The 27,582-nt window shown below is 48.6% G+C and overlaps 1 protein-coding gene across 1 annotated transcript in view; it reads left to right on the forward strand.

Annotated features, from left to right (window-relative positions):
- Nucleotides 1-4,225: 4,225 nt before the first annotated feature.
- Nucleotides 4,226-27,582, forward strand: part of LOC144892358 (uncharacterized) — a 65,804-nt gene continuing 42,447 nt past the window's right edge. The window contains exon 1 of the mRNA XM_078778542.1: nucleotides 4,226-4,308. The gene's annotated coding sequence lies outside the window, so the exon portion shown is untranslated. The remainder of the gene's footprint in view (nucleotides 4,309-27,582) is intronic.

Genomic DNA, 27,582 nt, shown 5'->3' on the forward strand with positions numbered 1-27,582 from the left:
TTCGACAGCACGCACAGCTCCCCGGAGAGTCCGCTGGCGACTACATTACTGCATTGCGGGAACTGATCGTTAAGTGTGAATTTGCTCCAATGAGTGACGCGATGATTCGGGAACAATTGGTTGAAAAGACTACCTGCAGCCGCACATGTGAACTATCTATTTCTAATGGAAACAGTTTTAACTCTGCCTCAAACTATTGAAATTGCTCATCATGTTGAAACTGTAGCCTGGTGTTGGCTTAGCGGTTAGGGTGTCGGCTTGGGATCCTAGGATCCTGGGGTTGAATCCCGGTCGATCGCTGAATTAATGCCAGGGGGGTTGACTCAGCCTGTCATCCTTCCGAGGTCGGCAAATCGAGTACCAGTTCACTGGTAATTCCCTGTGTCGCAAGAGGTGACTAACAGGGTTGGTGGCAGGAAGGGCATCCGGCCATAAAACATTGCTTCAACAAGCGTTACGCCTCGGTCCTCCGTCGGGGAAGTGATGTGAGTTGACAAAGTGGAAGACGCAGAAAACATGCTATGATATGATATTTCGCTCACAAGGTTCAGACATACATGGAGGCGGCCATCTTGGATTTTGACGTGGCGACCCAATTTTCTATAGCGTTCTTCCTTATGCCTATATACACCCACACACCAGATTAGAAGTTGGTACGTCGCTTATTTTTCAAGATATTCTGCTCACAAGGTTCAGACATACATGGCGGCGGCCATCTTCGATTTTGACGTGGCGACCCAATTTTAAACAGCGTTCTTGCTTGTGCCTAGATACACCCACACACCAGATTAGAAGTTGGTACTTCGCTTATTTTTCAAGATATTCAGCTCACAAGGTTCAGACATCCATGGCATCAGACATACTGGTGGCGGCCATCTTGGATTTTGACGTGGGTTGCACCCACACACCAAATTCGAATGCGGTCCTTCGCTTACGCCCGCACGCACACACGGACGGACGGACGGATGGACACACGGACGGAGGGGAAAAACATCGTCCCCCTTTCGCTCCGCTGTGCGACGGGGGACAAAAAGGGGAGCATGATTCCCCCACAAAGGCCAACCCCTGCTCTGCAGGGTAAAATGGCCTCGAAAGGTGGTTCATGTTGAAACTGCAATCAAACAAGCGTTACGCCTAGGTCCCCCGTCGGGGAAGTGACGTGAGTTGACAAAGTGGAGGACGCAAAAAACATGCTACGATATGATATTTCGCTCACAAGGTTCAGACATACATGGTGGCGGCCATCTTGGATTTTGACATGGTGACCCAATTTTCAATAGCGTTCTTCCTAATGCGTAGATACACCCACACACCAGATTAGAAGTTGGTACTTCGCTTATTTTTCAAGACATTCCGCTCACAAGGTTCAGACATACATGGCGGCGGCCATCTTGGATTTTGACGTGGCGACCCAATTTTCAATAGCGCTCTTCCTTATGCGTAGATACACCCACACACCACATTAGAAGTTAGTAGTTCGTTTATTTTTCAAGATATTTCGCTCACAAGGTTCAGACATATATATGGTGGCGGCCATCTTGAATTTTGACGCGGCGACCCACTTTTCAATAAGGTTCTTCCTTATGCCTAGATACACCCACACACCAGATTAGAAGTTGGTACTTCGCTTATTTCTCAAGATATTTTGCTCACAAGGTTCAGACATACATGGCGGCGGCCATCTTGGATTTTGACGTGGCAACCCAATTTTCAATAGGGTTCTTCCTTATGCCTAGATACACCCACACACCAGATTAGAAGATGGTACTTCGTTTATTTTTCAAGATATTCTGCTCACAAGGTTCAGACATATATGGCGGCGGCCATCTTGGATTTTGACGTGGCGACCCAATTTTCAATAGGGTTCTTCCTTATGCCTAGATACACCCACACACCAGATTAGAAGATGGTACTTCGCTTATTTTTCAAGATATTCCGCTCACAAGGTTCAGACATACATGGTGGCGGCCATCTTTGATTTTGACGTGGGTTGCACCCACACACCAAATTCGAATGCGGTCCTTCGGTTACGCACTAACGCACACACGCCCGCACACTCGCACACAAGCACGGACAAACCATTGTCCCCCTTTCGCTCCGCGGTGCGACGGGGGACAATAAGCAAAGTCTATGGGTTGTGAAACAAAACCATCTCATTCGGTGGAAAATGTACAGACAGCTACAGCCTTGCCCGATTGATCACCCACAACAAACTTCGTTCCAGTGCTCCTGTAAGTTTGGATAAATGTACTGTTTCACATGAATGCTCCCGTTGTGGATCTGTCTCCCACTTTGACAATTCAACAGTCTGTCCAGCGACAGACATGAAATGTACATCTTGCCACGAGATTGTACATTTTGCTGCTGTGTGTCAACACTCACAGACTGTACTACAGGCATTGTATATGGCCACATGAAGTTCTTGTTGTCCACGGTACACACCCAGGAAAGATGAAGGTGACTTGTGACTTTCTCATAAATGACATTTTTGTATATGTCGTTGTTGCCTCTGCTTGTGATTCTTCACTGATGAACGACGACCTATTCATCAACCATGCCAGGAATTATTTAATCTATCTATAATTCCAGTAATCTCTGTGTGTATGTTTGTTTGTACGTTTGTTTGTTTGTATGTCTGTGACCGCTGTTTCTCGACAACTACCGGTCCGATATACTTGAAACTTGCCAGGTATATTGCTGGGGACCCGAGGATGTGCCTTTTCAAGGTTTTAAATTAATCGCAGAAGTACTTACCGAGCTATGTCCAAAAAACGATTCAACCAATCAGAGAGCAGCGAGCTATCACGTGTGCCGAACGTGGCGAACACACTCTGCCTCGGATGGCACATTTGAGAGCGTATTCATTTATTTCCCGTCGGCAAACTATGTTGCCGTTAAACTATGTTTTAGAACTAATTATAAAACTAATAAAAACTAATTTGCGATTCATCGTAACTGCGATATACGACCTTCCGGACAGTGAGGACTGCACTTCCGGCATCCAATCACAGAACGCGTTATTGCGTAGGCGTGGCCGATGTGAGAGCGAGCTGATGCTGAGCCCAGCGCGTGCGCCATTACGGTACGTAATTCGATTTCTTCCGGAGAAAATAATAATTTCTCGATTTCTTATGCGCATTATTTCTCCCAATTCAGTCAGAGCGAAGGGCGGAAGCGAAGAGCGGTTTTTTTTGTTTACGGGCGTACGGGCGGGGTAGAGCGTACGGGTAGCGTTTTTTTTTTTTTTGGCACATTTGAGAGCGTATTCATTTATTTCACGTTGGCAAACTATGTTGCCGCTATGTTGCCGTTAAACTATGTTTTACAACTAATTAAAACTAATTTGCGATTCTTTCGCTTTCCTGCGCATTTGTGCACGCTATGGCGATTTCTTTACCAAACTCCGCTAGCCGTTAGCTTTGGACCAAACCATTTCATGTAAATAGAGGGGGGGGATTGTCACCGTACTCGCAAGCCGTTAGCTTTGGACCAAACCATTGCATGTAAATAGAGGGGGGGGGGGGGGGGGATATACTTTTAGATATATATATAGTACGGGCATGCCCTAGTTCTCACAATGCTGATAATGTTCATGTACTGGGTTGTTTTGAGTCTACTGTCAAATACCAGGGTCAATGTGTTAATGCTAAATGGTATGTTGTGGAGAAAGAGTCCACACTTCTTCCTTCATAAACACTTGAATCAGAGTTTGGGTATGAATATCCATGCTAAGCCACTTGTATGTTTTGTTACTACCTCAGATGTACCGACAAGTAGCGGTGTTCCACAGGAAACTCCCCGATCGCAAGTACATATTCAGTCTCCTGCAGCTGGTACACAGAACGAAATACAGGCTGAATTCCGTGCTCTAGTCTCAGATGACTTGGGGTTGATAAAAAGGAACTTGCATAAAATCAGGTTCAAACCTAATGCCGTCCCTGTCCAACAGAAGTTGCACCACCTTCCATTTGCTGTTAGAAAAGAGGTAGCTAAAGAGCTAAAGTGCCTTCAGGAACAGGATGTTATGGAGCCTGTGAAAGCTTCTGAATAGACATCGCCAGTAGAAGTTGGATGGGGAAAAAAACAATGCAGTACGGGTTTGCATTGAAGTTAGAAAAGTTAATGATTCTATTGTACTGTAGTTGAGAAATACCTAATACCAAACATTGACCAACTACTGAGTGAACTATGAGGTTCCACTGTTTTCCCCAAACCTGATGGAAAATCTGCTCACCATCAACTTGAATTGCGGAAACCTGCAGAAAGTCATGACTTGACTACATTCATCACTCATGAACGTCTTTTTAGGTACAAACGCGTTTGAATTGGGTTAGCTTCCACCCTGCTTCCTTTCAGGAATGAATGAACTCACTTATTCGCAACCTTCCAGGTGTGATTTTTTTTCAACTTTGATGATATTGTTGCGGATATGAGGACTGTATATTTTTTTGATTGTGTGAATTATTATTATTGTTTATTCTGCGCCTCCTGCCTCCGGAGCTGTGTAAAGGTCAAAGGGCATCCCATAATTAGTCCATAAAGCATCCACACCACAGCCAATCATAGAATACCCCTGTTCAATAGTTATATCTTATTATGTGTTTTAGGGTAAGGCTGTGTCTCCCATTAATTGAAATACTCCATTGCACCAGTGAAAGAGATAGATTCCCTTCATTCCCACTCCCAACACTTCCATTCCCCCCTTTTCGTCAATTGCAATTCGCATTGCCAACTGCATGTTGGGCGGTTTTCCCTTCATCCGCCATTGACCACGAGGCAGGGTTGGGGAAGAAAGGCGGGTCCCCACCTCGTCATAGAGGGGAGGAGTGAGTCAGCCCCACTCAACCAACCACGAACAAGGGGTTGGACTTGGAGAGGGTGTGGAGAGAAACATCGAGGAGGTTCGCGAAGGTTGAGGGGCGGGGCCTATATAACCCGCAGGCAGGGCGTGTCCAAGGCAGATGAGCTTGGACGGGATGAGCTACGACAAGAGCGGAGTGTGTGGTTTTTTTGGTCAGAGCTGGGTTGGTCGTCAGTGGTGGTCAGTGTTTGCGGAGAGTGGAGGGGTTGCGTTGAGTTGTCGGTGGTGAGGAAGAGTTGGACTAAGCAAGAGAGAAAGAGTCCTGGAGTTAGTAAGAGAGAGAACCCGTCACGCCAGACCCCCCACCAGCAGCGTTGGCTTGGCTCCACCAAGCAGCTCCGACCCGCTACCCCGCGCACACGACAGGATCGGTGGCATCGGCGGCCGTCGAGGTCCAGCCCGACGTCCCGTGCGGGATCAAACTCCAGCCAGCTCCGGGCCTTCCTCCAGCCACCCACCTCCTGTCATTCCTGCCTGCAATTTCCATCCATTTGCGTACGTGAGTTTGTTTTGTTCGTGCTGTCCTGTGTCGTAACAATAAGTCTGTATAAGCTAAAGATTGCACTGTGTCACCTGCGTCTCATGTCCCTGTAAATAAACGTGACTGCTTGCTTCCTACTTATATGTGTAAATAATAAATCTAATTGCTCTTCTGTCCGTCTTCTCGTCTTATTCCTTTTCCTCTTTGCATTCGGTCGTTTTAGAGTTTTCCAGATTGGGCAGCTGCGGTGCGATACGGCCAAAGTTTGGGTGGAATCGGGTTCTAGTCGGGGAATAACTGTTCGGTCGCGGTCATACCAACCGCTCGGTCAAAATAACATCTTAACCGCGTCCGCAACAATATGTTGGTCTCAGGCAAAACAAAGTCTGGGCAAGATTCCAACTTATGAGCTGCACTGCGACGCTTGTCGAATTCTGGTATTCAATTTAATACCAAGTGCGTATCTGCCTTCCGTTGCATCAAAGTGCTCGGACATATAGTGCATGAAAATGGTGTCCGACCAAATCCAAATCTGGTAAATGGCACTGACAATGCTGCTACACCTAGCATTCCTGATCAAGTGAGATATTTCATTGGAATGGCTGTGTTTTACGAAAAATTCATCTCTCACTTTGCCTCACTTGCCCAACCGATACACGATACGCAAGCTGTTGTGCCTTTGGAGTGCACGGATTCAGCTGCTACTGCTTTCACTGCCGTAAAAAACGTCATCATACCTAGCCCCGGATTACAACTTTGTAATTGTTACCACTGACACTTCTGGCTATGGGATTGGTGCAATAATGATGCAGATTACCCGTGATGGTATTGAGGAAACTACTGCCTGTGCGTTCAGGAAACTGACCGATATTGAGAAATGCTACTCTATCAGAGAACACGAAGCTCTTGCATGCATTTGGCCTGTGGAACGCTGACGTGCTTATTTCTAGGGCACAAAATGTACAATGCGCACTGACCATCAGGCACCAGTTACCATACTTTTGACTTCGGGTACAGGTTTCAGACCTATGCGTAAAGCGAACTGGAATTCAAGATTACTGTACTACGACTACTGAGTGCAGTATAAGCTGGGCTCTCAGAATAAAGTTGCTGATGCTTTATCTCGGTTACCTGCCGATACTGTAAACGACGGCACTGGCCGTGGATAACGATGTTGACCATGTCTGTGAAGTCTTGCTACAAGACGCTTGTATTTCTCATGACAAGTTGAAGCGATTAGTACTGATGACACTCAAGTACAAGTGAAACGGTGCATTCAAGATAGTCGTCCGTTCTAGTCTAAAATGGTCAATGACACTGTGAAACTGTACTTCCCCATTTGTGACAAGTTGTTAATTCACAATGACGTTATATTCCGTGGTGAACGAGTTATCCCCAATTCCCTCACTACTCGACTTATTGGCATTGGACATGCTGAACAGGAAGGCATTATTCCCACAAACAACGATTGAGACAGTTGCATCGGTGGCCAAAAATGGATAGACAGGCTTCACTGTGCTATTCGAAATTGTTTTGTTTGCCAGATGCACGATAAGACTCCTCCTTGTCGTAATGCTCCGATGCAAACTAGTTCCACTTCTTTCCGCTGCATGGAGTAAGTTAGGAGTAGATATTGTCAGACCAAATGTTTCCCATGACAACAGATTTGCTATCACTCTTATTGATTACTACAGTAAATGGCCAGAAGTTACATTTACTCAGTCTACCATGACTGAAACTGTCATAGGCTTTCTCAGCTCTGTTTTAGTTGAGAAGGTTTTCCAGACAAGATCATTACTGATCACGGACCACAATTTTATCATTACAAGTTTTCTACCTTTCTTTCTGAAAGAGGTATTAAACATTCACATTCTGCTATATACCACCCTGAAGGGAATGGTGAAATCGAAAGCTTTAACAAGGTACTGAATGAGGCCATGCAAACTGCTAAAATTACATACCTCCCAGTGGTTCACTCTGTACATAATTTCTTAGCAGTGTACAGATGCACTCCACGTAGTTCTACTTGTGTTGAACCATCTGTATTGCTTCACTGATGTCACATGAAGACCAGGTTAAATATTGCTAGAACAACTTAGACCTTCTATGGAGAGGAGATGGTGCGGCATAGAGTTTAGATTTTAGAAGAAACAAAAAGTCTCGGAACGCTTATGAAGATAGGTGTAGAGGTGTGAAATGTACTGTATTCAAGCTAGGTGAGGTGGTAAAAGCAAGAAAACCAGACCATGTTCCGAAAGTTGAAAGTAAATTCTCACACCCGGTTCAGATAACTACTCGACTAGTAGTCAGGTTCACTATGTATTTTCGTTCAAAAATTTTGGAGATTAGCAAAACTATACATTTTTGGAATATTCAGAGCATGAGGAATCCAAAAATTAATGTTGGCATTTGCGTAGACACCTGCATGGCCGCCATTTTGGATTTTCAAAATGGCCACCATAAAATACATAATTTGCGCTATCTCGGCTTCTAGTCAACCTAGAATCTCATTTAAATATGCTAATCCTATGTTTTCTGGGTCAAGAAAGCCATTGGTGGGATCATTAGACTTCTAATCCTAACACTTGCTTCACTTTTAGGGCTTTCCAGATGTTAGTGATACAAAAAATATTCCGCTCACATCTTCCGACCTATAAACTTTTCATTGAATATGCCTATTCCATGTTCAATCTGATACTAACAAGGCTGCTTTCTTGCTTTATAAACCCATACCTATAACTTCAAAGGACTTGCAATATCATGTATTATGTAATACAGTTATATCACAAATATAAAGACTGAAGGAGCTGTGCTCCAACTCGAATCGAAAGAATGGACGCGACAAAAAGCTGGAATTCGTCCGAGTTTCTTTATTGCATCAAATCAACTCGGGTATTCTGAAAAGCCCGTTTATCGGGCAGCATTACATACAAGTACTCGAATATCTCATGCCGGAGCGTTTGCCCTTAAAAGGCGCGACTGGGCGTGTCCGGGATACCTGGGCGAGTCTGGACATGCCCGGGAACGGCGAGACTGGGTGTCGCCGGACGGGCCGGGTGAGCCCGGGAAAGGTGAGTCCGGGCATGCCCGGGAAAGGCGAGACTGAGCGTCTCCGGGCGGTCTGGGCGAGCCCGGCACAGCGATCGCTCCGTGGTTGCGTCCTCGGCAGGTGTAAGGCGATTGTGTATGTTCAGCGGCAACCGCTACACACACCCCCCCAGAATCGACTTGAACCAGCAGGGTCAATTTAAGGGGGGTCCTGATGACCCGGCCGAAGCGACCCCTGGAGGGTCGTGGGGGGGGGGGGGGGGGGGTCCGGTGTGGGGGTCGGTGGTCGAGCGGGAGTCACCGTGGACGGGGGGCGGCCTCGCCGCGGAGGAAGGGCCAACCGAGGTGGTTGGTCGATGTCCACGTGCGCCGGCTTGAGGCGGTCCACCGAAATCCGGTCCGACCTGCCGCCGACGTCGATGACGAAGGACTTGTCGTCCCGTCGCAGGACCCGGAAGGGTCCGTCGTACGGTGGCCTGAGTGGCCCCCGGTGTGCGTCATGACGCACAAAAACGTACTCCGCTGTGCGAAGCGCTGGGGGGACGTAGGCCTGGGGGTCACCGTGGTGGGACGTTGGCACGGGGGCAAACCGTCGGGCGGTCGCCTGGAGGTCCGAGCGCTGGCGAGCAGGGACTGGTGGCGTCGGGCACGAATTCGCCCGTGACGCGTAGCGGCTGGCCGTAGACCAGCTCGGCGGTGGACGCCCGGAGGTCCTCCTTGGGGGCCGTGCGGAGGCCCAAAAGGACCCATGGTAGCCGGTCGGTCCAGCCGCCGTCCTGAAGGCCGGCCATGAGCGCGGCCTTCATGGAACGGTGGAACCGCTCGCACAACCCGTTGGCTTGGGGGTGGTAGGCCGTGGTACGGTGGAGCCTGACCCCCAGGTTGCGGGCGACCGCGCCCCACAGCTCGGAGGTAAACTGCGGCCCGCGGTCCAAAGAGATGTCCGCCGGTGCGCCGAAACGGGCGACCCAGGTGGCGATGAAAGCCTGCGCCACGTCGGCGGTGGTGGTGGAGACGAGGGGAACGGCCTCCGGCCACATGGTGGTCCTGTCCACCATGGTGAGCAGGTGTGTGAAACCCCGTGATGGGGGGAGGGGGCCCACCAGGTCCACGTTGACGTGGTCGAAACGCCGTTCGGGCACGGTGAAAGGTGCCAGCGGGGCCTAGGTGTGTCGGTGGACCTTGGCCTGTTGGCAGGCCGTGCAGGTGCTGGTCCAATCGCGGACATCCCGTCGAAGGCCGTGCCAGACGAATCGCGCCGACACCAGCTTCTGGGAAGCTTTCCGGCCCGGGTGGGAAAGGCCGTGGTGGGAGGCGAAGATGCGGCGTTGCCAGGTAACGGGCACGATGAGGCGAGGCTGGCCTTGGGAGACGTCGCAGAGCAGGACAGTGTCCGCGAAGGGGACGTCGGCCAGGCGGAGGCCCGTGTCTGCCGCCCGGAGGGCTTGCACCGTGGTGTCGGTGGTCTGGTCAGCCGCCATAAGCGCGAAGTCCACGCCAAGGTGGACCGCGTTCGCGCTGGCCCGAGAAAGACAGTCGGCCACGGCGTTGTCTTTGCCGGCGACGTGCCGGATGTCCGTGGTAAACTCCGACACGGCGGAGAGGTGGCGCTGCTGGCGGGCCGACCACGGCTCCGTGACTTTGGCCATTGCGTAAACCAACGGCTTGTGGTCGACGAAAGCCGTGAAGGGTCGGCCCTCCAGGAGGTGGCGGAAATGGCGAACGGCCAGGTGTAGACCGAGGAGCTCGCGGTCAAACGTGCTATATTTGAGCTCGTTCGGCCGGAGTTGCCGGCTGAAAAAAGCGAGTGGCTGCCAAACCCCGTTCACCCATTGCTCATGTATGGCGCCCACCGCGTAGTCGGAGGCATCCGTGGTGAGGGCGATGGGAGCGTTGAGCACTGGGTGAGCAAGCAGTGTTGCGTCGGCGAGGGCCCGCTTTGAGCTTGTAAATGCCGCGTCCATGGCTGCGGACCAGACGACGTCGTGTTTGGCCGGCTTGCCCCGGAGGGCTTCGTAGAGGGGCCGCATGAGCTGAGCAGCGCGGGGCACGAAGCGGTGATAGAAATTCACCATTCCGAGGAACTCCTGCAGGGCCTTGATGGAGCGGGGACGCGGAAACGCGGTGATGGCCTCGACCTTGGTAGGCAGCGGCACGGCCCCGTTCTTGGTGATGTGGTGGCCCAAAAAATCAACGGCCGTCGTGCCGAAGTGGCATTTGGCCGGGTTGACGATTAGGCCGTGCTCGCTGAGGCGCCCGAACAGTGTTCGGAGGTGCTCGGCCCGGGACGCACTGGCGACGAGGATGTCGTCCAGGTAGACGAAGAGGAACGGCAGGTCACACAGCACGCCGTCCATCAAGCGCTGGACCGCCTGGGCCGCGTTCCTGAGGCCAAATGGCATTCGAAGGAATTCGAATAAGCCGAACGGCGTGATGACGGCCGTTTTTGGGATGTCGGCCGGCCTGACAGGTACCTGGTGGTATCCCCGTATCAAATCGATCTTCGAAAAAATGACCCGTCCTGCCAAACGGGCGGAGAAGTCTTGAATGTGCGGGATCGGATACCTGTCGGGGGTGGTAACGTCGTTAAGGCAGTGGTAGTCGCCACATGGGCGCCAGCCGCCCCCCGGCTTCGGTACGATGTGTAGTGGCGAAGCCCACGCGCTATCGGAGCGCCGCACAATGCCGAGGTGTTCCAAAGCGTCAAACTCGGCTTTGGCCACGGCGAGCTTGGCTGGGTCGAGGCGGCGGGCTCTGGCGTAGACCGGCGGGCCCGTAGTTGGTATGTGGTGCTCGATACCATGTCGTACCGCGACGGCCGAAAACGTCGGCCGCGTGAGGGCCGGGAACTCCGCGAGCAGGCGAGCAAACCCGTTCGCCGCCGGGAGGGCGCATGCTAGCTCGGTCGGCGCGGAGCTGCTCAACGTGCATGCCAGGGAGCTGAAGGTCTCGGCGTTGACGAGGCGACGCCGTTTGACGTCAACCAGCAGCCCGTGTGCGCAGAGGAAGTCAGCGCCCAGCAGAGCCATGGGCACGCTTGCGGTCACAAAAGTCCAATGAAAGCGCTGGCTGCCGAAGTAGAGGGTGACGTTGCGCGGGCTGAAGGTGCGAATGGCCGATCCGTTGGCCGCCACCAAGGAGGGGCCGCAAACCGCGGACTGCCTGTCCTGATCGGAGGCGGGTATGACGCTCAGTTGGGCGCCGGTGTCACACAGGAAGCGCCGTCCAGATGCTTTGTCCCTGATAAAAAGTAAGTTGCCCGTGTGGCCGGCGCTCATGGCTGGTAATGAACGCCGGCCCGGCCGTTTCCCGACTTGCCGAAAGTGCACGGGGGTCGGCATGTCCGGGCCTTTTGTCCGAACCTGGCATGGTAGTAACACCACGCCTGGTCAGGTGTAGGCCCCGGTCGTCGTGTTGGAGGCGGTCGGCACGGCGTAGCAGCCGCCAATTGTGCCGGTAGTTCGGCCGCCGACCGTGCCGGGTGCTCGGGCGCCATGGGCTTTGCTTCGAACGGCGGCGGGCTCCAGGTCGCTGCCCCGATGCGTTGGCCTGCCGAGGAGATCTTGTCGGCTTCCCTGGCGAGGGCGCAGGGATCCGTGATCTGCGTGCTTGCCAGGGCGAGGCGTATCTGGCTAGGCAGCTGACGGAGGAACAGCTCTTGAAAAAGAAACTCCGGGGCGTGCTCCCTGAGCAACGAGAGCATGTAATCCATTCGCTCGGACGGGCGCGTGTCGCCGAGCTCGGGCAGGTCGAGCAGGCGCCGTGCGCATTCCGCCGATGAGAGGGCGAAAGCGTCGAGGAGGAGCTTCTTGATCGCGCCATACTTGTCAGCGGCTGGCGGGTGCTGGAGGAGGCTGAGGGCACGGGCCGCGGTGGCTGAGCCGAGTGCTGCTACCACATGACGGAAGCGGGTGTCGTCGGCGGTGATGCCTCGCAGGGCGAACTGGGAGTCCGCCTGGGCGAACCAAACTGCCGTGTCCATGTCGGTAGGTCACCAATGAAGGAGCTGTGCTCCAACTCGAATCGAAAGAATGGACGCGACAAAAAGCTGGAATTCGTCCGAGTTTCTTTATTGCATCAAATCAACTCGGGTACTCTGAAAAGCCCGTTTATCGGGCAGCATTATATACAAGCACTCGAATATCTCATGCCGGAGCATTTGCCCTTAAAAGGCGCGACTGGGCGTGTCCGGGAGACCTGGGCGAGTCTGGACATGCCCGGGAACGGCGAGACTGGGTGTCGCCGGACGGGCCAGGCGAGCCTGGGAAAGGCGAGTCCGGGCATGCCCGGGAAAGGCGAGACCGAGTGTCGCCGGACGGGCCGGGCGTGCCTGGACATGCCCGGGAACGGCGAGACTGGGTGTCGCCGGACGGGCCGGGCGAGCCCGGGAAAGGCGAGTCCGGGCATGCCCGGGAAAGGCGAGACTGAGCGTCTCCGGGCGGTCTGGGCGAGCCCGGCACAGCGATCGCTCCGTGGTTGCGTCCTCGGCAGGTGTAAGGCGATTGTGTATGTTCAGCGGCAACCGCTACAAGACAATGGTTTTCATTTACCTTTGTTTGTTGCTTTTCTATAATCCTGAGCACTATTTTGAGGCCTTTATTGGATTCCTTGACCCAGAAAACATAGGATTAGCATATTTAATTAAGTTTATAGGTTGACTAGAACCCGAGATAGCACAAAATATGTATTTTATGGCGGCCATTTTGAAAATCCAAAATGGCGACCATGCAGGTGTCTGTGCAAATGCCAACATTGATTTTCGGATTCTCCATGCTCTGATTCTAAAAATGTACAGGTTTGCTAATCTCCCAAAATTTTGAACGAAATTACATTTGTTAACATAGTGAACCTGACTATAGGTTTGAATACTTATGAAACCAAAGGTGGTAAAACATGGAATGTTCAGCGATTAGCAAGATTCTATGGAACTCCTTTTCCCAAAAAGGAGAGTCTTGGTGTTGAATGGTGTGATTTAGAAAACACGAATGCTCCACCAATAAATTATAACAATGATCGATCTGTCAGAGATTGGAGTGCGCCTGTTTGGATGAGAGATTACGTACGACGTGCCATGGCATACTGAGATTAAAACTTTTTATTTTGAAGATACTATCAGTGTGCGTGACTGTTTGAGATACTGTGTCTCTGCGATTGCATGGGGAGTAAAAGTTAAGTTAATTCTCATCAAACTGTAACTTTGAGTAATAGCATATATTTATATAGAGAGAGGAATGTGGTGTCTAGCGTCATTGTACTTATGGTACATTACATTGGATACATAGGAGGGAAGGCCTGCTCGAGTTTTGGGAAGAAACGGTTGCGCTTGCTTGGTGTGCCCTGGAGTTACGACGTTTATTCTGCGTCCTTCATGCTCAATCAACACAACACTAAAAACCTTGACAAAACACATAAAAATATTATTTCATTTAATTTGTACTAATTATTTTTTGGCGCAGTTCGCTGCATCTAAGGCTGCTGGGCCATAGAAGTTCACGGTTCACGTTTCACGGTTCACGCGTGTAAAGAAAAGTGGACAAACGTAGTATGACTTGCTCTGGGCCATAGAACGCCTTTCATGTTTCACGTTTCACGTGTCACATTTCACGCGTGAAAGGCGGAATGAACATGCACACTTTTTCTATGCGTGAAAACGGAGATCTCGGTCGACCTGATTATTTTTAGACTGACATCCGGGCAAAACTTCCGAAACAAAATGGACGACTACCGAGAACAGTTGATCGAGTTAGTGAGAGCAAGGCCCCTGCTGTGGGATCCGCGTGTGGCGGATTACAAAGACAAGGACCAGAAGGCACAAGTTTGGGAGAACTTGAATGGGCGTCTGAATTCACCGACAGGTTAAGGTTTATTGTTTTCGGGTGTGTGCGCGTGTGTGTTTGTTTAATTGTGTGTGTGTGTGTGTGTGTGTGTGTGTCAATGTGTGTGTGTATGTGTGTGTGTGTGTCAGTGTGTGTGTGTGTGGTTGTTTAATTGTGTGTGTGTGTGTGTGTCAATGTGTGTGTGTGTGTATGTGTGTTTGTGTGTGTGTCAGTGTGTGTGTGTGTGTGTGAGAGAGAGAAAGAGAGAGAGAGAGAGAGAGAGAGAGAGAGAGAGAGAGAGAGAGAGAGAGAGAGAGAGAGAGAGAGAGAGAGAGAGAGAGAGAGAGAGACAGACAGACATACAGAGTGAATGAGACAGTGATAAAGACAGAGACAGAGTGAGAAGTTGGAAACGTGTAAAGATTTATAATCCAAATTCGCTATTAGCAACACAAAAACCTGTACTACTTGTCTTTTCATTGTGTTTTAATTGATGTCATTTGCAATGACATTTTGGAATAATGTGTTCCTGTTGCTAGTGATCATTCTTCCCTGGGGGCCATAGAACATGTAAAGATTGATATTTAATTTTGTTCTGACTGCACTACAAAATACAATATTAGTTGACATTTCAGTCTGTATTAATTGATCTCATTTACAAGTACATTTTGTAGGCCTACGTGTGAACAGGTGAACAGCCAAGCGTGAAATCCTATGGCCCAGGGTCCGATTGTTCACGTGAACCGTGAAACGTGAACCGTGAACTTCTATGGCCCAGCAGCCTAACCAACAGCTGACGTAAAATGCTTTGTAAATGTACAATGGGTCCTAATAACACAAGATATGGGAGACAAAATGTCCCATGGCCATACATAACACATCCTCAGTCAGCAAATGTACTGCCACAACACTACTGTAAATTTATTTTCTGTAAAATTTTACACACATTAGCTCAAGTGTTGTACCTATCTCCTAAACTGGAATAAAGGTGACAATAAAATATATTCAGTTTTCTGCATAAAGTTTTTTTTTTTTGCAAAAGCTGTCATTTGTCTGGTCACACATGTACATTAATTAACATAACCTCATTATCCCAAAGTCAAGTTTGAAGATTGTTACTCACAGTATTCTTCGTACAAATGCCAAATACCAAGCCATACTTAATCATCATTAAAACATTTAATCATTACATGTGTGTATATTTAATCATAATCGTGTGTGTGTGTGTGTGTGTGTGTGTGTGTGTGTGTGTGTGTGTGTGTGTGTGTGTGTGTGTGTGTGTGTGTGTGTGTGTGTGTGCGTGCGTGCGTGCGTACGTGTCAAAGGTAAAGTGACCTCGTCTGAATCCAAATTGGTGATTTGTCTGGGATGATGCTCATATGAACTGCAATAATGGATTCCATGACCTTTATGATGATTAGACATAAGCTTGTAGGTCTGTAGTTAAGGTGGTCAGTTTTCACCCCTCAGCCCAAATTGGGCTAAGGCGTATTGTCGTCACGGCCGCCACGGCAGCCATCTGGGCGTCCGTCAACTTTTGGTTTCCGTCAATTTCGAGCAGAACGGCCTGTCCGATTAAATCCATGTTTGCAGTGTGTATTGGGGTTGAGTAGAGGAAGGTTCCTTTCGAAAATGGGCGCGCTGCGATTTTCAATATGGCGGCCACGGTAGCCATCTAGAAAATTGGTTTCCGTCAATTTCGAGCAGAATGGCTTGTCCGATTACATTCATTTTTGCAGTGTGTGTTGGGGTTGGGTAGAGGAAGGTTCCTTTCGAAAATGGGCACGCTGCGATTTTCAATATGGCCGCCACGGCAGCCATCTAGAAAATTGGTTTCCGTCAATTTCGAGCAGAATGGCTTGTCCGATTAAATCCATGTTTGCAGTGTGTGTTGGGGTTGAGTAGAGGAAGGTTCCTTTCGAAAATGGGTGCGCTGCGATTTTCAATATGGCCGCCACGGCAGCCATCTAGAAAATTGGTTTCCGTCAATTTCGAGCAGAATGGCTTGTCTGATTACATTCATTTTTGCAGTGTGTGTTGGGGTTGGGTAGAGGAAGGTTCCTTTCGAAAATGGGCGCGCTGCGATTTTCAATATGGCCGCCACGGTAGCCATCTAGAAAATTGGTTTCCGTCAATTTCGAGCAGAATGGCTTGTCCGATTAAATCCATTTTTGCAGTGTATGTTGGGATTGAGTAGAGGAAGGTGCCTTTCGAAAATGGGCGCGCTGCGCTTTTCAATATGGCCGCCACGGCAGCCATCTTGAAATTGGTTTCCATCAATTTCGAGCAGAACGGCTTGTCCGATTAAATCCATTTTTGCAGTGTGTGTTGGGGTTGAGTAGAGGAAGGTTCCTTTCGAAAATGGGTGTGCTGCGATTTTCAATACGGCCGCCACGGCAGCCATCTTGAAATTGGTTTCCACCGTGCATGGGCTGAGGGTTTACACCCGCGTTGCGGTGCTATTTATTATATCACAATGCAGTGATTTTGGCAGATTTCCAAGCAGATGGAAGATGACCTCAGGCAAATGATAAGATGAAAAGGGTATAGTTGCAAAATCAGAGTCAAGTATTGAAAGAAACCTCTCCACCTTCTCAGGTGAAAAAAGGCAGTCCAGCAACAGTTGGGTACGACTGGGCAGGGTGGGTACAGAGAATAAGCAGTTGGGGAAGATAAGATGTGGAAGCAAACACAGAATCGAGGCATTCTCATGAGCAGAGTCAGCTGTGGTGCCATTTGAAGAGAGGGAAGGGATGGAAGCGGAGCATACTCCAAAGACAGACTGAACAAGGTGCAACCATGTTTTCGAGGAGAGAAACAAATGTGAAAGTTCAATCTTGAGGATAGACAGATGTTGTTTTCTGGTTCTAATGAGAGTGGACACACTTGTTGTGGGATTTTGGGAATGCACTGAGATTGACTTCGGTTAGGTTTCCTTTCCAGCAAGAGAAGGAAAGTTGTTTCAGAGTAACAGCCTCACCACAGGATTCAGTGCACCATAGGCGGAAAGAAGGGCACAATAATTGAAGATGAGATGGGATGGACCTGTGCATAAAAGAGAGAGCAGGATTCTGTGGAAGAATTCTTAGGCTGTGTTAATAGCGCTAGTAGATAAACGAGACCAGTCCTGAAGCGGGATGCCTGTTTGCAGTCCCTGCCAATCTGCCTGAGTGAATTGCCACACTCACCAGCACTTATGAAGCTCTCTGAGAATATCCAGAGATGATCTTATGATCATCTGGAGTGTAGCATCTTGTGATCCTCTTGAGGCTGATGTAATACAGGCAAAATTATAGAACTGTAATTCTTGGTCAACAAAATGATCTCTTCACTTTCCTGAAAAATCTTCAGTACTATGTTATTGATGACTCCACCCTGTGCAGAACAATATACCATACTTCTGAGACGCAAGCTGCAAGCATTTGCATTCCTATCTGCGAGTAAAAAAAAAAAAAAATACATATATATAAAAAGAAGTTATTGTCCCCCGTCGCACAGAGGAGCAAAAGTGGGACTATGGTTTTCCCCTCCGTCCGTGTGTCCGTCCGTGCGTGCGTGTGTGTATGCGTGCGTGCGTAAGCGAAGGACCGCATTCGAATTTGGTGTGTGGGTGCAACCCACGTCAAAATCCAAGATAGCCACCGCCATGTATGTCTGAACCTTGTGAGCTGAATATTGATATTGATAAAAAAAACCAAAAAAAAAACCACCTTTAGAGGCCATTTTTCCCCGCAAGCGGGGGTTGGCCTTTTTCGGGAACTGTGGTTGTTGTTGTTTTTCGGTCCCCTTTTTGAAGCAATGTTTTACGGCCGGATGCCCTTCCTGACGCCAACCCTTTTTGCCGCCTTTAACGATAAGCAGGGAATTACCAGTGAACTGGTACTCAATTTGCCGACCTCGGAAGGATGACAGGCTGAGTCAACCCCACTGGCGTTAATTCAGCGATTGACCGGGATTCGAACCCAGGATCCTAGGATCCTAAGCCGGCACCCGAGCCGCTAGCCCAACACCAGGCTAATATTGATATTGATTGATATTGAAAATTGGGTCGCCGCGTCAAAATCCAAGATGGCCACCACCATATATATGTCTGAACCTTGTGAGCGAAATATCTTGAAAAATAAGCGAAGTACCAACTTCTAATCTGGTGTGTGGGTGTATCGAGGCACAAGCAAGAACGCTGTTTAAAATTGGGTCGCCACGTCAAAATCCAAGATGGCCGCCATGTATGTCTGAACCTTGTGAGATGAATATCTTGAAAAATAAGCGAAGTACCAACTTCTAATTTGGTGTGTGGGTGTATCTCGGCATAAGGAAGAACGCTATTGAAAATTGGGTCGCCACGTCAAAATCCAAGATGGCCGCCACCATATATATACAGACTTGGCATTTAATATGGAATATTTTTTTTGTGGGGGTGAACTTACTTTTCAAGATGACTTACAACCAAACGTTCATTGGAATTATGTTGAAATTATTCTAGATTTTGTTAATGTGACCTTTAAAAGAAACAAAAACCACATTTGACATTTCGAAGCAAATAAATTGATCCTTGAAAGTGATATAAACTGATATCGAACTCAATTCACGGACAGCACTGTGTTAAACTTCTGTGCGTTTTCCAGAAGTATCTCTTTATTTTGCACGTTAGCCAAAAATTTTTTGTAACAAAAACAAAAGTGAAATTACGACTGGGATTACGGACAGTAAAATTACAGTTCAGTACTTCGTGTAACCCCCACGAGCATTCAGGAGAGCACGTACACGTTGAGGCATGCTGTTCACGAGATTTGCCAGGGTTTGGACAGGAATCGCTTGCCATGCAGTTACAACAGCCTGCTGCAATTCACGCACAGAGGCAGGCTGCTGGTCCAAGTTGTCGATTTGACGCGTTAATTCTGCCCACAAGTTCTCTATCGGATTCATATCCGGGGACATGGCAGGCCATTCCATATGCTCTACACCACGGTCAGCAAGTAAGTGTTGGATCATGCGAGCACGATGAGGCCGTGCATTGTCATCTTGGAAGACAAAGTTTCCTCAAAAGGCTGCACGAACAAATGGAAGCAATGTTTCTTCCAGAATGACGCTGTGCTTGAACTGGCTCAGGTTTCCATTCAGAACAACCAGGTCAGTTTTGCCCCATGCATGAAAAGCAGCCCAAACGGTCACCCCACCACCTCCAGCTTGGACTCTTGACACTATACAATCTTCGTTGTAGGCTTCATGCACTTGTCTGCGCACTCGGACACGGCCATCTTGACGATAGACCAGAAATCTAGACTCGTCACTGAAGATCACGTGATTCCAGTGTCCTGGCTGCCATTGACGGTGCTCTCTGGCCCACTGCAATCGGCGCTGGCGGTGTTGTCTGGTCAGACGTGGCTTTCTCAGGGGACGCCTGGCACGATAGCCTGCTTGAACCAGTCGTTGGTCGACTGGCCTTCTGGATGCAGGCACATTTGTCAGTTGCTGCCACTCAGCCCTAAGCCGATTAGCTGACATGGTACAGCCATTGCGGACTAACCGGTGCAGCTGGCGATCATCCCTCCTTGTGGTTCTGCGGGGACGTCCTGGCCTCGGTATTGGAGTAGGGACATCCCTCTGAGCATTTCGTTTCAGGATCTTTGACACCTGACCTTGAGTGATGCCATACTGCCAAGCAATAGCACGCTGTTTCATGCCGGAATTTCGTAAAGCCACCACTAAATGACAAACAGCATTGTCGAGGTGACGGACCATCTCCAGGGGAAGCGGCAATAACTTTTGTAGATGTGCAGCAGTTGTTTTCCACTAATACAGAACGCAACAACCCTTATATACCCGATTGTGAAGCCAATCGTCAAATGTACCTGTCCGTACATTTTGTCACGTCACCTGTGATATAATCCTGTTATTGACTTCTTGCTGCGACAGACAATCAGTGACATGGTTCTTTTAACAAAGAAATCACCGAAGCGTAAAAGAAACTCACCAGATTGATATACCGAGTTCAGAAATTAAACCCAAGTCAAGAAAAAAAAAAAAAATCCATATTAAATGCCAAGTCTGTATGTCTGAACCGAAATATCTCGAAAAATAAGCAAAGTACCAACTTCTAATCTGGTGTGTGGGTGTATCTAGGCACAAGGAAGAACGCTGTTTAAAATTGGGTCGCCACGTCAAAATCCAAGATGGCCGCCGCCATGTATGTCTGAACCTTGTGAGCGGAATATCTTGAAAAATAAGCGAGGTACCAACTTCTAATCTGGTGTGTGGGTGTATCTAGGCATAAGGAAGAACGCTATTGAAAATTGGGTCGCCACGTCAAAATCCAAGATGGCCGCCTCCATGTATGTCTGAACCTTGTGAGCGAAATATCATATCATAGCATGTTTTCTGCGTCTTCCACTTTGTCAACTCACATCACTTCCCCGACGGGGGACCGAGGCGTAACGCTTGTTTGTCAGTACATGGAACATGTCTATCAATGCAGGAAAGTCCTCAGCTTGCTCTGTCTGTGTATATGTATATTGTTGCGGTTTTGAGTTTTTACAAATAAAGGTTAATTTCCCCTCATAGTTTAGTCACACTTGTTGTAATTGTCATGGTTCTCTTTTTGAGGCAATGTTTTTATGGCCGGATGCCCTTCCTGACGCCAACCCTTTTTATTTATTTAGGCTAACCCCAGGACCGCAAGGCTAACCCCCGCTCTTGCAGGGAAAATGGCCTTTTAAAATGCCTGTTGTTTGTTTGTAGTTTAGTCACACGACAACACGTAGCCTCGCGATAGTTCAGTTATTTCTTAGTAAATGTAAGCATCTTCCTTTTCCTGTGTTAGTTTTGCATTGAGTAGAATAATGAGAGTTCGGTCCTTCCATTGCTTATGCCGCCTTGATACTTTGGTTTTTGGCGCAAATTAACACGAGGCCGGCCGAACAAGTCGATCAAGGCCAAAGGAAGGCAGAGGAGGAGCCAACGCTAAGCACGAGCCACCAATCAGGGCTCGAAGGGAGTGGCTTAGCACTGCGTCAAAAGGCGTGGTTTTTGGAACATTCGAGGCGGGCTAAGGGCGTGGCCATATAACCCTTTGCGCAAAGTCCCGACCTCAGTTATGCGAAGGGAGAGGCGCTCGTTGAACGAGTTCTGAGGAGTGGTGCGCTGAAAGAAGTCAAACGAGTTTTGAGGGAAGAGGCGCTTGAACAAGTTAATTGCTCGGTTGAGCTTGAGGCAAATCCTCTATTGAGTTACGCGAGGGAAAGCGCGCCGTTGATTAATAGCGCTGTGAGGAACCACCGAGCCGTGCGAGAGACGTGTATATTTTCCCGCCTGCCTGCTCTGCCTTTGTTCGAGAGACGTGCCGCAAGGATCCCTCCCGCCTGCCTGCTTGCCTTCATCGATGGACGTGCTGTGACCGCAGAGGGCCACGCCGGGCGAAGCTGTTCCTGAACAACGGAGTCGGCGCGTTCAGCGCATGAACATTTCCTTTCTTCATTTCCCCCTGTAAGTGTGAACGGGCCCGAGTCTGGGGATAAGCCAAGACTGTTTAAGTGCCTGCCCTGTGTCTCTGCTTCTACCGATCCTTGTACATAATAATTATTAAACCTGTGTTCTTTCTTCTATTCGACCGTTCCCGTCATTTCCATCTGTTGACTAAGCGTGGTACGAATAAAACCGCTCGAATCGGGTTCCAATACCAGATAACTGCACGGACCACGTGGTACGCCAGCCGCTCGGACGTCCTCAAATTACGCGTGGCTCGTGCGAGGCTTGATCCCCGCTTCCACGGCGGCGTAGGTACTTCGGTACGTGCGAGAATTGTCCCGAAACCCTACCCTGCGTCTGCCCGGGAGGGGCGACTCAAGTCTCACGGTTGCGACGACCCAAAGAGGACAAGGGGCTTAATCTCCCCTTGGTAAGGGCAGGAGGGTCGCGCGAAAACCGTAACAATATGTATATGTATATATATTGTTGCGGATCTCAGAGACGGCACTACCCTTAGCAAGGGGGGGTTAATCCCCTTGGCCTGTTAAGCTGTCCGTCTCTAGTCCTGGTACTTATAACGCTCCTTTGCGGGGTGAAATTGGTCAGGGTTATTGGTCAAGGTGTTCTCCCGAATACCTTTACCAATCCCTCCGCAAAGCAGGGAGACAAGTACCGCTCGAACCACGGACAAGATGGTATTTGCCGAGCGGTTTAGCAATCCGCGATTCGAGCCGTTAGCAATTGACTAACCCGATTCTGCGCGTTGGCCGAATCGTGCCACAGGTACTCAATTGGAGACGGGACAAAAGCGATTGGGGGAAAGAAGAAACCAAAGGTAAGAAATAACAGACATTTATTAATTATGTACACCAAAACCAAAGGAAGAGGAAACGAAAGTAATATATAGAACGAAGAAGAAGAAGCAGGACACAGGGCAGCCTTAAACAGTCTTATATTATACCCCAGGACAAACACACAGACTTACACGAAAGGGGAATAGCAGACAGGAATGACTGGAAGAGGGAGAATGTCCAGGTGGGACAGCAGGGCTGGAAGGTTCGGGCAGAGGCACAGCATTGAGGTCCGCTCCAGGTCCACGCTCCGGGCTGGAAGTGAACAGCCAGCGGCAGCTTCTGGTCTCGTATCTCACACGGTCAGACAATGCGAATAAAGTGCGGGATTGTCGCCGTCAAACGGACCCACTCTCCTCCTTACAATGCTCCGTATCCTCGTCGGGTACCTCACTCATCTGCCGGGTCACGTCTTCTCCTTCAACTCTCATGAACCTTCTCACTCAACTCTCCTTCTCTCCTCACGCGTCTTCTCCGTACCTTCTCACCCGACTCCTGAAGCAGTCCCTTGCAGCCGCTTTTATTGTCCGTGTCGGAATCAAGCCGCCGGCTCTGATCACACACGCCTACCGGTTGGCTCACATCGGCGCTGGTTGGTCGGTAAGGGCTTGCTGACTCCACCTCTGATGACGAGCTGACGTGCCACACCTTGTTCTTGTGGCCCCACCCCCTTCTTCCTCGGCTTGACTGCATGGCTTATGGCGGCGTGGTGCCAGTAAAACAGCCCAATGCAAACGGCGGCGAACGCTGCCCTACTGTTACTTTGAAGAGCGCGGGTGAGACGATTGGGGAAATTGAAAGGGGCCTATCTTATTTGATTAATGCAACGCAGATTCAACTATTGGGAACAGATCCTTAACTGAAACACATAATAATGAAACAACTATGGAGAGGTCCTATGGTTCGCTACGTGTTGTACATGGACTAACTAGGGTGCGATCTTTAACAAAGCCAATTGATGGGGATATTTACAGGGGATCATTTATAAGGGAAACATTTACTAAAATTTACTAGTGAAGGTTCTAAAAACCGTAACAATATATATGTATGTATACACATACACACGCACACACACACACACACACACACGCACACGCACACACACACACTTGGAACTTGGAAGCAGAGCCTCAAGGGTAATGTGCAGAAGTGTTATTTTTAAATAACAACAAATACAAGGCACGTGGCAGTGGAATTCACTGCACGTGATGTGTGTGCAATGCGCGCAGAGTGAAGCAAGTGTTAATTTATGTCAGTATAACCTGGTGTTGGCTTAGCGGTTAGGGTTCTGGCTTGGGATCCTACGATCCTGAGTTTGAATCCCGGTCGATCGTTGAATTAACACCAGGGGGGTTGACTAAGCCTGTCATCCTTCCGAGGTCGGCAAATTGAGCACTAGCTCAATGGTAATTGGGGCACTGCATCAGCGGCACAAACGCGCTTCCTGAGAAATTATGCAACCAGCAGCCACAGGCTGCATACGAAAACAACAACATTTATGTCAGCATGATGTCTAATAAATAAAGAAGATATAAGCACATCTCACATTAGGCAGAGGCTTCAGACTTTAGCACGCTCATGAAGCTGTGCCATCAAATAAACTGTGCCAACCCATCATTTTTGATGGGCTTTTTACTAGTATGTATATGTTAATATATCTATATATATCTATATATATCTATATATATCTATATATATCTATATATATCTATATATATCTATATATATCTATATATATCTATATATATCTATATATATCTATATATATCTATATATATCTATATATATATATATATATATATATATATAGTCACGGTTTTGAGAATAAAGGATGACCCCCCCATCGTAGGTAGACGCGCCACAACATGTAGCCTCGTTTTAGTTCAGTTATTTCATAGTAAATGTAAGCGTAGTCCTTTCCTGTGTTAGTTTTGCATTGAGCAGGCCAGGCCAATGAGTAGGCCTCGATTAGGCTGGAATACCATGTGCTCGGCCTGAACAATTCTGGCAAGGCCGAAGGGAGGAGCTGCAGGAGGGAGTGGCCGGTAAGCAGCGAGCCGCCAATCAGAGCTCAAGGGGAGTGGCTCAAAACGGCGGCAAGAGGCGGGGCTTGGAACATTCGGGTAAGATTGGGGAGGGGCCATATAAAGCCCTACCCCGAGCCCACCAAGACAGAACGGGTGAGAGCAAGAACGAGAGACGAGGAGAGAGAATCGCCCAGCCCCTGAACAAGTCCAAGTGCTTGAATCGAACTGTTGTAATAGCGTCGTTGTACACGAACTCTCCCCGTGCCCTGTGCTCTGCCACCTGTATTAATCGCGCTTGTGAAGACGACCCATTCCGGGCCACAGACGCGCGATCTCCTCCTGCCTGCATTTTCCCTGCATACGTGCCATGACCGCCAGAGGGCCACGCCGGGCGAGCTGTCCCGGAGCGGCCGACGGCAAGGCGCATTTGGCGCGCGAACCTGTTCTTCTTCTTCTTTTTCCCCGTGTGAGTGATTGGCCCCTTCGTCTGGGGATAAGTTAACATTGTTTAAGTGCCTGCTCTGTGTCTCCTGATCCTTGTACATTATAAATAAATTGTGTTATTCCTCTTATTTGACCATCCCCGTCCCTTCCATTAATTGGCCGAGCATAGTACGAATAAAACCACTCAAATCGGGTTCCATAAAAGTAACGGCGCGAGTCACGTGATACGCACACCGCTCGGGCGGAATCGATTAGCGTGGCTTGTGCGAGGTCCGGTCCCCGTTTTCGTGGCAGCGTGGGTCAAAAGTACGTGCGGCATCGACCCGATACCCTTTTTCACGCTTGCTGCGGAAGTGGCGATTCGGCCTCGTGGACACAAAGACCCAAGGGAAAAAAGGGGTTTTAATCCCCCATTTGTAACATGGACAGGCTTCGGAAGATCCGCAACAATATATATATATACAGTCACATGAAACCCTGGTGTTGGGCTAGCGGCTAGGGTGCCGGCTTAGGATCCTCGGATCCTGGGTTCGAATCCCGGTCGATCGCTGAATTAACGCCAGGGGGGTTGACTCAGCCTGTCATCCTTCCGAGGTCGGCTAATTGAGTACCAGTTCACTGGTAATTCCCTGTTTGTCGTTAAAGGTGGCAAAAAGGGTTGGCGTCAGGAAGGGCATCCGGCCGTAAAACATTGCTTCAAAAAGGGGACCGAAAAACAACAACAACCACGGTGCCCGAAAAAAGGCCAACCCCCGCTTTGCGGGGACAAATGGCCTCTAAAGGTGGTTATTTTTATTTATAATCCCCCATTTGTAACATGGACAGGCTTCGGGAGATCCGCAACAATATATATATATATACAGTCACATGAAAAAGTAAGTACACCCCATGTAAAGTTTTGACCTTTTCAACATATTTCAACATTCAGCTATTTGATCTTCATTTCAACAATATTGAGAGATAAAGGTGATATAATATAACAAATATCATGAAACATTTACATTTTGTAGTCCATTGTACAATTTAAATAAACATAAATGCAAATTTCGCATGTGGGAAAAGTAAGTACACCCCTGCATTTATCACGACTTCAAATACCTAAAATTAGAATCAGGTGCACCAGCTCAGGTGCACCAGCTCAGGTGCACCAGCTCAGGTGCAAATGATTAGAACATCGTTAGAGAGGATCTTGGAGGAAACTGTCTTATTTAAACCTCAGACATTTAGTTTGGTTTGTTCTTTGTTGTTGAAGTGAGTGGCGTCACCATGCCGAGATCAAAAGAGCTCTCTGAGGCCTTCAGAAAGAAGGTTATAGATGCCTACGAGTCTGGGAAGGGATTTAAAAAGATCTCCAAACAATTTGAAATCAATCATTCGACTGTCTGGAAGATCATCTACAAGTGGAGAAGATTCCAAACAACTGCAAACTTGTTCAGGCCAGGCCGCCCCAGCAAGTTCAGCCCGAGAGCAGACCGCAAGATGCTGAAAGAAGTCTCTAAGAACGTCAGAATGTCATTACGGGACCTACAGGTAGCTCTTGCCACTGTTGATGTCAAAGTGCACGAGTCTGCCATTAGAAAGAGGCTGCACAAATTTGATCTACATGGGAGGTGTGCCAGGAGGAAACCTTTTCTGTCCAGAAAGAACATCAGGGCAAGACTAAAGTTTGCCAATGAACACCTAGGCAAAGACCAGCACTTCTGGAACAATGTGCTCTGGACAGATGAGTTAAAGGTAGAGCTATTTGGCCACAGTACCAGAAGACATGTTTGGCGAAAACCAAAGACAGCATTTGACCACAAGAACCTGATACCAACTGTAAAGCATGGCGGTGGAAATATTATGGTTTGGGGCAGCTTTGCTGCATCAGGGCCTGGGCAGCTCATCATCACAGAATCCACTATGAATTCTTCATTGTACCAGAAGGTGCTTGAGGATAATGTGAGGCCATCTGTCGGAAAGTTGAAGCTCAACCGAACGTGGACCTTGCAACATGACAATGACCCTAAACATACCAGTAAATCCACCAAGGAATGGCTGAAAAGAAAGAAATGGAAGGTTCTGGAATGGCCAAGTCAAAGCCCAGATCTAAATCCCATCGAGATGTTGTGGGGGGATTTGAAACGAGCTGTGCATGCAAGAATCCCCTCAAACATCGCACAGCTGAAATAATTCTGCCTGGAGGAGTGGGTAAAAATTTCACCCAGCCGACGTCAGAGACTGGTAGACAGTTTAAAGAAACGCCTACTTGAGGTTGTTTCTGCCAAAGGGGGCAATACCACCTATTAGAGCCAAGGGTGTACTTACTTTTTCCACAGAAGGAAATGGCATCTGTTAATTATTTTGTGGAATAAATTATTGCAAAGTCAATTCTACATTGTTTTTGTTCAATTAGATCACCTTTATCTATAGATACTGTTTGAATGAAGATCAAATATTGATATGTCCACATATGTTAAAAAGATTTAAAAAACATTTCAATTGGGTGTACTTAAAAATATTGCCTCAAACAGGGAACCATGATTGTCATGGGGCCCGCAAGGCTAACCCCCGCCCTAGTGGGGAAAAATGGCTTTAAAACGATCATTCA

Source organism: Myxine glutinosa, chromosome 1 (assembly GCF_964187855.1).
Source record: "Myxine glutinosa chromosome 1, kmMyxGlut1.1, whole genome shotgun sequence".
Taxonomy (NCBI): domain Eukaryota; kingdom Metazoa; phylum Chordata; class Myxini; order Myxiniformes; family Myxinidae; genus Myxine; species Myxine glutinosa.